Source organism: Rutidosis leptorrhynchoides, chromosome 5, assembly GCF_046630445.1.
Source record: "Rutidosis leptorrhynchoides isolate AG116_Rl617_1_P2 chromosome 5, CSIRO_AGI_Rlap_v1, whole genome shotgun sequence".
Classification (NCBI taxonomy): domain Eukaryota; kingdom Viridiplantae; phylum Streptophyta; class Magnoliopsida; order Asterales; family Asteraceae; genus Rutidosis; species Rutidosis leptorrhynchoides.
The window spans coordinates 196,036,654-196,047,712 of record NC_092337.1 but is presented as its reverse complement, the minus strand read 5'-3'; positions in this window follow the sequence as shown (position 1 = coordinate 196,047,712).

Genomic DNA, 11,059 nt, shown 5'->3' with positions numbered 1-11,059 from the left:
TTGATCAAAAAATCGTTTATACAAACGCGTAGAGAACGATGCAAGCAACAATATTGATCAAAGAAGCAAAAACACGAGATCAAAACTTGATGGAGAATTGTAGGGATGAAGGTATGGGATTATTTGGTGTGTATGGGGCTGCAATCATGGAGCAAGAATGATAGGAAAAAGAATGGGATATGTTCTCTTGTTACTTAGAAATTAAGAGAATATAGTTAGTGTCCTAAACAACCAAAAGTCAACAAACATGGGCCTAAACTAATAGTCAACATGCATTGGCTACTCATGGGACCAAGGATGATGAGGTATGAGGTCATGGCCATGTGGCCTCGGGCTCGGGTCTCGGGCTCGTTTTGTGTAAAAGCTCGTTCGCGCGCGGTTCGTTTCGAGTGCCATTAACCGTACCGAATCTCCGGAACGTTAACTAGTCGTTGAAACAAAATCACCGTGTTTAATTCATTAAGTAAATAATAAATTAAATTTCTTTCATAAGTTCAATAATTATTAACAATAATTATTTTATCATTTTTCTGAGTTCCGTTAACTGAAAAGTTTTTTAGGCGATTAACTTTAATCGTGTCGTTTCTATTTTAATTCGTCAACCGAATTAAGTTCACTAATTAATATAACATATTAATTCAAGTAATCCACTAAGGATCAAGTACGCATTTAATTACTTTAAATACGAAAAAGTTTCACGTAGCCACTGTTAACTATTCTGAAAAAAATTCGGCGTATGAAAATCGTATGATTTAACTAACGATCATCAAGTATTTAACGGAAGTTTTAATGGAAAAGCTCGGGTTGTTACATTACCCTCCCGTTATTGAAAATTTCGTCCCGAAATTTGGATGATGGCAATTATTGATGAAAATAAAATATTTTCGTATTATTAGATATCCACGTTTCAACATGAGGTTGAATTCTATAACGAAGTTTGCAAATAAAGTTTATACTTGGCTTGAATAGTTGGTCTTTCCAGACGTAAGCCTTCATAGATTCTTTTAATAAAAGAAGTTGGTCATATACGAGTGTTTCGTCAAATAATATGATAGGATTAAATAATCTTTCGAGATCTCTATACGGATAGACTTCTAAGGCCCGTTCGGCTTCGTAATGAATACGAGTTAAGTGTATAGAATTTCTTATCATCAAGAATATGAAAGAAATGATTCGGTTACGTGTAAAAATACGACTGAATATGTCACTAATGGATGTATTGAAGTGATAGTTGTCCGCCTTGACTTTTCGATGTAATCACTATTGATTCTCCTAAATTTAAGGGATTTGAATATAATCGTTTGAAATCTGTGAGATTTGGATCCCGATAATTAAGGAAATTATAATCCTTTTTTGATTTAATACGATTATCTTAATCGGCTGACACGTTGCTATGGTAGAAAGTTTTGATATAAATTAATCATCTCTGCGTCCTTATTTTCTCAACCTCAATCTTCTTACTTTCAAAATTCTATTTTCAAAAATTCTGTGAAGATGCTTCATCCGCTCTTGATTTTCGTTACTATTTTGACTGTGTATGCAGTCATTCTTCTTTTTAGTCTACCACCAGAAGAATCTCTGTTCTTCTATAATGCTCTAGGGGTGACAGTATTTTTAATTCTACCACTCCTCTGTTTTTCAATACTTATTGATATAAATGGTTTATGATCTTCCATGTTTGTTGTCTTTTATATTCTGACCTATTTTTCGAAGACTCATGCCTTTTTATCCAAGAAGATCTTTAACTTGTTCTTCTATACATGGTCAAATAATACGGATCAATAGCTGGTGATGATGCAGAAACATTCACTGTTCATCATCATAGTATCCGTTTTCACCTTGTTTTCTCTTCTAAACTTTAAATCAAGCAAGTAATGGTCCAGAAGTCGTAGATATGAAGTTTCGAATGAAACTAATGTTCTAAGCAGAAAGGAAAGGTAATGGCATGATTTGATTTGGTAAATTACCAGAATCATGGAGGAGAGAACTATCAAGAATATATTTTCTTGATATGATCAGAGGTTAAATAGAATGACAGAGTCATGTAATATGGCATATGGTGATGGTAAAGTCGATCAAGTCTTATCATTCTCAAGTTTCATTAGAACTTTCGCATGACTTAGAATAAATAGGAGCAAAATTATTCGTTTAAAGGTTTCAGCAGATACTGAATCATCTGGATTCGTTAAGTAAAGATTTAGTCTTTGTGATTTGTCCACAGTCTCTTTCATGGTTTGTTCAATCCGTTTTCCAGTACCAATTTTCTATTGAGTGTTTCCAACACTCCGCTCTTTATCATCAAACTTTTGACCATTAAGACCATCTACAGTTTTGCTGCTTCATCAGCATCATAACTGAATCATAGGTTATCAATCCGAGGTGTTTCAAGAATTTTGAAAGATTTGAAAGCAGATTGTAATCGTCAAGATACAAAAGATTGTTTAAGATGAAATCAAGTGGCAAAATTTGAAGAAATATTTGTTCTTTGGTAAACGGATAAATATATCGGTGGATGTAAGTAGGATAGTTAATGACTTGCTGACTCAGATTTGAAGAATGTACAGTGTAACATATTCATGTGAACTTAGATATTTCTCGGGTATCACCTACCCGTTATAAATTCGCACGTCATAGCTAATATGAAAATGATTTTTATTTCGATCCTCATATATATAAATATATATTTTCTTCAGACAGAAATAATGAATTACAATCTTATTAATCTCGCTTGATTTGTGGTCGGGATCGGGATGAATAATTTCTAAAACTTTCGAAATTACATAATCGCCGAAAAATGGAAATGGTGTCTGGGGTGCTGGCGCTCATGGTACGGGTGCATGTGCGTATGATGTTGATGTCACCGGTGCTGATGGTGCTGCTGGTGCCTGCAAAGTGCGCACTGTGTTCTCCAAGGCCACCACTCGAACACGGAGCGAGTTAACTTCTTCTACTAACCCTGGTTGGTTAGCAGTGCGGAAAAGAGGTTTGATAACCCGTAGAATTTTAGAGATCACATACTCGTTGCGAGATATCCTCGTAAGGAGAGTGAATATGGTGTTTCTAACTGGTTCGCCGGTCAGTGCCTCGGGTTCTTCATCGAGGGTCGAGAATTGTTCGTGGAAGGGAACGCCTTCTTCTTGTCTCCATTGAGTAAGTTGTTCACAAACCCATCCCTAATTCATCCAGAAAAGATGATGACTAATTGGTTGATTCATTCTGGTTACACTGTTGCCGGAGCTTAATTCGATCTCCATATCGGAATTGCTCTCGTTTCTCGAGGAATTAGAACTTTGTGAAGAATTCATCTTACACGTTCAGGTATTTAGGAAATGATTATTGGTATGGGATGATTGTGGGATATAAGATGATATTCTAGTTACATAGAATACCTATATATAATTCAAAGGTCCCATAATTTATGGAGGAAATCAAGAAATATATCAGACAAAATCTAATATAATAAGTATGATAGCGACATGATTAGTCTATATGTAATCGGTGCAATAATTGTAGTAAGATGTCGGTGGATCAAAAATGATAAGCAGTGAGAAGTAGTGATCGGTCGCGACTAGTAGTCAGAGGCAGCGTTGAGTAGTAGTATTCAACGATAAATAGCAAGGAGTAGTGGTATAAGATGATGAGTATGTCCAGGCAGTGTAGTGCCAAGTAGAAATCAGGGGTGATGGACAGTGTCAAGTAGTGAAGAATTGTGACGTGATTACACGCTCCTTATAGGTTATAATAACAATTAAATCGTACGGTGTAAATTTCTACTCATATTTGAAATTAAATGGTTTATGTTCTAAACGGTATTTATCCAACTAACCTACTTGACTCGCTCCCAATTCCTTATTTTGCGATGTCGGAACTTCTATATGAGTTACCGTAATGTAATCCCGGTCATTACATTAGGCTATCTCACATTTCCATTCGACATCACTCCATAAGTTCAAGATGGCGTAATCAACTTAATTTAGTTAAATCTCGCGTCGCGTGTACGCATGTGTTTTGTAGTATGGTGTTCAGTTCAAGTCCATATCATATGAGTGTAAGGTCTATATGTACGTGATGTAATGTGTAGCCCTACTTGTAGCATAGTGACACATACAGTGTAAGTACGGTGCATAAAAGTCGTCCAAGACACACGGCTATAGACTAGACTTCACTAATGCGCCCTACGGTTAGACACACTAATGTATCCTAGTTCCCTATAGCCATAGCTCTGATACCATCTTTTATACCATTAAATATGGGGTAAATACCTACCCAGTGCCTTTCCTGCGGACAGGGTGACCACTGAGCGTACCTCAGACACTGATTTTATAGCCCGCATTTCTGCCAAGCCGGCCAACCCTCCTCCAAAGGGATTGCAAGGGGTAAGAGCCAATGCTTCGTCACAGGTAACACTGTGAGAACCCCCTCTACGATTAACTCGCCAAAAAGCATAGTCCGTTTTGGTGCCCGACGTGACAGCCGGATCGCGTAACGATAACTACCTTTACGGCTAAGGTTAAACCAGCTCTAATACCATCTTTAACACCCCGTCAAAAATCCCTTTAACGGAATGTTAACTCTGGTCCAGTGCTTGGCTTGACTTCTACGTAACAACAATATTCTACAACGGAAGCAATTAATACCTGAGAATAAAACACGCAAAACGGATCAACAACAATGTTGAGTGAATCTACAGGTTTTAGGTAAAAAATACAGCATGTTTAAGAAATACATTTCGAAAACGGTTATTAGTGGAAGACCACCAAGGTTTGAACCAAAAAGTTAGACAACTCCGTTTCCCATTTCAAAAGTTTGTTGACACTACCATGTCAAGTTTCCATCATTTGTAGACAATACCATGTCAAGTTTCAAATATTCGTAGACAATACCATGTCAAGTTTTATCTCATTTGTTCGTAAACCATAGTTTTAAATAACGTTGTATAGTATCTGAAAAACAGTTATCAAAAATATAGTTTAGTTTCCTTGACCACGAGATTTTACAAGTACAACTCCAAGTTGCGAAACGTTTGCATAATCTATGAGCACCTGAATACTAGCAATGACCCGAGTATAGAATCCACTATACCCGCCTTTACCTCATAAAAATGTTATACACTTGTACGAATATATTATGTTCAAAGTAAATGCACCACAGTTAATATTGTAGGGTGAGGTTGTCAACCTAACGGATCCGTCCATCTAAATTGTGCCTATACAGATGGTATTTAAAGTATTCAAGCTAGAGGCTTTGTGTACAAACTCAATATGCAGATATAGTACTCGTGTCAATACAAAAAGCATTTGATAATGTAAGTAAAATAGCGTGTATTCTCATCCCTGAAAACATGTAAAAAGCGGGACTGTAGACTCACCTTTGAATAAAGCTCGGATTGAAAAGTGGACAATTTACTTGTACGGTTTATAGCCGAGTAATGCAACCTAAGTATATGTATTTAGGTTGGTCAATTAATATGTCTTAAACAAGTGTGGTTTCATAGTATAAGTTGTCTTATTGCTCGAATCGACGCGTTTCAAAGTAGAAGTCAACATACAGTCAACTAATTCATGCAAGTCAAACAAAGTCAACCGAAGTCAAACTGAAAGTCAAACTTGGTCAAAGTAGTCAACTAAAGTCAACATCAGTAGGTTCATGTCAAATGTTGGTCAACATATCAAACCTAAGTCAAACAACACGTTTTAGATCATAATTGGTCAATTTCACAATTTCAGTTTATCGTTGTGCACAAAGTTCGTGTACATGTAGCAAACTTAGCATATTATCTCATAGTACAAAATTCAAGTAAACATGGAAAACTCCAGATCATAAGTATACTCAAAATCTATTCCAAAAAGTCTGGCCAGGGTCTCATACGATAATTAAAAGTCAGGAATCAGAAGGGGTACATTTGGGGTTCACCAAGTCAGTTTCTGACCGCGCACTGATTTGGTTTTAGCTATAACCAGAGTTAGGAACATGCAATCGATACAAGACTAGTGGCCATAGTTCACAAACAAGTTAAACTAATACATATAAAAAATTGAGCAATTTTGGTTTAGCCAATTTGTACAGTTTATTAATGAAAATTGAACATTCAGTTTTTCAGCTCAAATCAGAATTTACATAAAGTATGGCCCTATTGTACCCAATGCATAAGGTTTCAGAGATTGACATAAGCTAAAAATAAGTCACATATCATGTTAAAATTCATATTCCCGAAGCTTACATGCTCCTTCAATAAACACAATCCACAGAGTATAAAACATAGAGCAATTTACAGATTCGATTCTAGTTTCGCTAGTCACATTCGCACGCGATTAGCCGAAGATCTAGATACAATTAGCCTATGATATCTACATGAAAGATGAAGTAATTTTTGTGTAGATTTCAAATATGTAAAGCTTTAATCATATAAGCTAACATATTTTATCATACAAGGTCGTTTTCATGCAAGTGATGTATAAAACTACTTTTACACTAATTCAAGCATATCTCGGGTTTTACATAAGCAAATGACATGATATCCTAGTGTAAACTGAGTGTTTTTAAATTACCTATCCAATGGTATAAATTTCACAATCCAATTCGTGGTCTATCAAACCCATATTTCTGATCAATCACAAAAACACAACGTTAATTTCAATTGGCCATAACTTGATCATCCGGAAATGAAATCAAGCGAATTCAAAGCCTAAAATCAATAGTTTTTTGCAAGGAATCTAATTATAATATAATATCATACAATTGAAAAATTAAAATTACTGTACACATCAAATACAAATTCGGTTTTCGCATAAAACAATCAAGACGAGCAATTTATCGCATCTAGTATTCATCAAACATCAAGACTTGAGCAATAGACAACCTAATCCACGAAACCTTAATAACAATATGATTTTAGAGATTAGAGTTTATGTGTTTATACCTTTGATCACAAAATCGTTTATACAAACGCGTAGAGAACGATGCAAGCAACAATATTGATCAAAGAAGCAAAAACACGAGATCAAAACTTGATGGAGAATTGTAGGGATGAAGGTATGGGATTATTTGGTGTGTATGGGGCTGCAATCATGGAGCAAGAATGATAGGAAAAAGAATGGGATATGTTCTCTTGTTACTTAGAAATTAAGAGAATATAGTTAGTGTCCTAAACAACCAAAAGTCAACAAACATGGGCCTAAACTAATAGTCAACATGCATTGGCTACTCATGGGACCAAGGATGATGAGGTATGAGGTCATGGCCATGTGGCCTCGGGCTCGGGTCTCGGGCTCGTTTTGTGTAAAAGCTCGTTCGCGCGCGGTTCGTTTCGAGTGCCATTAACCGTACCGAATCTCCGGAACGTTAACTAGTCGTTGAAACAAAATCACCGTGTTTAATTCATTAAGTAAATAATAAATTAAATTTCTTTCATAAGTTCAATAATTATTAACAATAATTATTTTATCATTTTTCTGAGTTCATTTAACTGAAAAGTTTTTTAGGCGATTAACTTTAATCGTGTCGTTTCTAGTTTAATTCGTCAACCGAATTAAGTTCACTAATTAATATAACATATTAATTCAAGTAATCCACTATGGATCAAGTATGCATTTAATTACTTTAAATAAGAAAAAGTTTCACGTAGCCACTGTTAACTATTCTGAAAAAAATTCGGCGTATGAAAATCGTATGATTTAACTAACGATCATCAAGTATTTAACGGAAGTTTTAACGGAAAAGCTCGGGTTGTTACAAGCGACCCGTCCTAATCCATTCGGACGAAGTCCACATCGATTATAAACGATTCACAATAGTTGATTTTGTGACGACCCGAAAATTTCTGACCAAATTTAAACTTTAATCTTTATATTATTCCGACACGATAAGCAAAGTTTGTTAAGTTAAATCTCAAGAATTTTAAACTGTGTTCATACATTCATTATAACCTCGACCAAATTCCGACGATTCATGAACCGTTATATATAAATAGATATGTATATGTATATATATATATATATTATAACTTGAGAATATTAATAAAGTATTAAACGTATAATACTTTACATGAACGTATTTGTTTCAATATGATTTTTTCGACTAAATTAAAAAATATATTTTAAATGATTAAATTATCAGAAACATTGAATTAAGATTACAAGTCTCTGTTCAGAGGTCCACTATGATTTGAGAAAATCTATTCCTCTTAACGATATTCAGAATAATTTGTAAAGCTATTTATGAATAAAAACAAAAAGTGTCATTTACAAAAGTTAGACAAAAGTTAGTGGAGAATTGGTTTCCATAATATTCTATTAATCTATTTTCAAACGTACAAAGACGTTTTCAGTTTAAAAAGAACTTTATTATTAAAACGTATATAACTTTTATAAATATCTAGAATCACTTTTGACAACTCATTACTTAACCAGTATAATAAATATAACGATATTTATATTTTATTTCATTAAATATATATAACGATTTAAATTAATATTATATATATTTATACGCGTATTATACATACATAGTTTTTATACTTTTACTATACTTTAACTTTACCTTTACCTTTACTTTTACTTTACTTTAACTTTAATAATTCATACTTTAATAATTCATACTTTAATAATTCACTTTAATAATTCATACTTTAATAATTCACTTTAATAATTCATACTTTAATAATTCACTTTAATAATTCATACTTTAATAATTCACTTTAATATTTCAAAAATCTATTATAAATAGAATTCAATAGGTTTCATTATTTCATAGAAACTTGAAAATATATTTCTCTAAACTCTCTCAATCGATTTATATATATATATATATATACATATATACATATATATACATATATACATATATATATACATATATACATATATATATATATATATATATATATATATATATATATATATATATATATATATATATATATATTTGCTCTGTATTATTTCAAGATATTATTAGTATACATAAAATATTACGACGGAGTGCTGTCCGAGTGATTTCAAAATAGTTTTTTTGAATGAGTCGAAGCTAAGGAAATTATGGGTTATAGCTATGGAGGTGATGGGTATGGTTCATGGGTATGCTCGTGAGGTCAATCTAGTGTTTATCATCTCCGTTGCGTCTACGTACTTTCCTGCAATATTGAATCTCAATATTGATACGTTCTTGAATCTGAGGCCAACCTTGCACTTGTTAAATGACGTTATATGTATTTTTACTACGAAATACAGTATTGTGAGTTTCATTTGCTCCCTTTTATATATATTTTTGGGACTGAGAATACATGCGCTGTTTTTATAAATGTTTTACGAAATAGGCACAAGTACTAAAACTAATTCTACGTGGGTTAAAACCAGAAATATACCCTTAGTTTGGTAACATTAAACTACTTTTCTATGTACGGTAGGCGCGAATCCTAAAGATAGATCTATTGGGCCTGACAAACCCCATCCTGACTATGGGATGCTTTAATACTTCGAGGTTATTTTAAACACACCTGATCTGGTGTACTTCAGAGGGTAAAACCTGAACGTTAAGGCTTGTTACCGGGTGGCTACAACTTATAGAATACTTTTATACACTTGCGAGTGTACAAATATTTATAAACAGAAATCTTGTGGTCTATTAATATATTGAAATGATTGTTATGATAAACCTATGAACTCACCAACCTTTTGGTTGACACTTTAAAGCATGTTTATTCTCAAGTATTAAAGAAATCTTCCTCTGTGCGTTAGCTCATTTTAAGGATATTACTTGGAGTCATTCATGGCATATTTTGAAAGACGTTGCATTCGAGTCATTGAGTTCATCAAGATTATTATTAAGCCAATTATAGTTGGATGTATTATGAAATGGTGTGCATGCCATCAACTTTCGTTGTAAAGAAAGTTTGTCTTTTAAAAACGAATGCAATGTTTGTAAAATGTATCATATAGAGGTCAAATACCTCGCGATGTAATAAACTATTGTGAATCGTTTATAATGTATATGAACGAGTCCTTTCAGTTGGTATCAGAGCGGTGGTCTTAGCGAACCAGGTCTGCATTAGTGTGTCTAACTGATAGTCGTTAAGATGCATTAGTGAGTCTGGACTTCGACCGTGTCTGCATGTCAAAAGTTTTGCTCATCATTTTTGTCGGAAATTACCTGCTTATCATTCTTAGTCTAGACACATCTTATTGCATTAATTGCATGAATAGTGTATAGACAAAATTCATATCTTAGCGTATCTGCTAATTCATATCTTAGCGTATCTGTTACTGTAAACTTTGCCTGACATATTCCGTAAATTCCTCCGTAATCTACGAAACCTTTTGCTCTATATAATTAGAATACCACCCGATAGCCGGAAAATCATTTCATATCAAAAAATTCTTTATTCAATCGTACGAAATGGAATTTGTCATTAGTTCAAGTCCCTCGGATTCCGAAATGGAATCCCACTCAAGTTCCGAAAGCAGTGTGACCGGAATGGATCAACCAATTAGTCATTATCTATTCTGGATGAATTGGGGATGGGTTCGTAGCCTCCTTAATCATTGGAGACAAGAAGAAGGTGATCCCTTCCATCCACCACATTGCCCTCTTGGCGAAGAACCTAAAGCACTTTCCGGCGAACCTATCCGAAACACTATTTTCTCTCTTATTTCTAGAGTATCTCGTCACGATTACATACTACACCAAATAGAAGATTTTATTTATCCGCTCGTCCGAACCGACAATCACCCCGGTGTAATAGAAGAAGTCAATGAGCTTCGCGCTCGGGTAGTGGCTTTGGAGAATATGGTGCAAAGGTTACAAACACCAGCACCAGCACCAGCAGCATAAACAGTACCACCATCAGCAACACCGACAGTACCATCACCACCACCAACAACAACATCCACATCCCACACCGCAACATCACAATCTGTATCTCAAACATCAACGCCATATGCCCTGTAAATATCCAGGAATATCAACAACAACAAACGATGAAGTATTAATTCATAAACTTGATTGAAGAGATATCTCTGCGGCAGTTATGTAATCTCCAAAATCTTAGAGATTATTTAATTCTGAC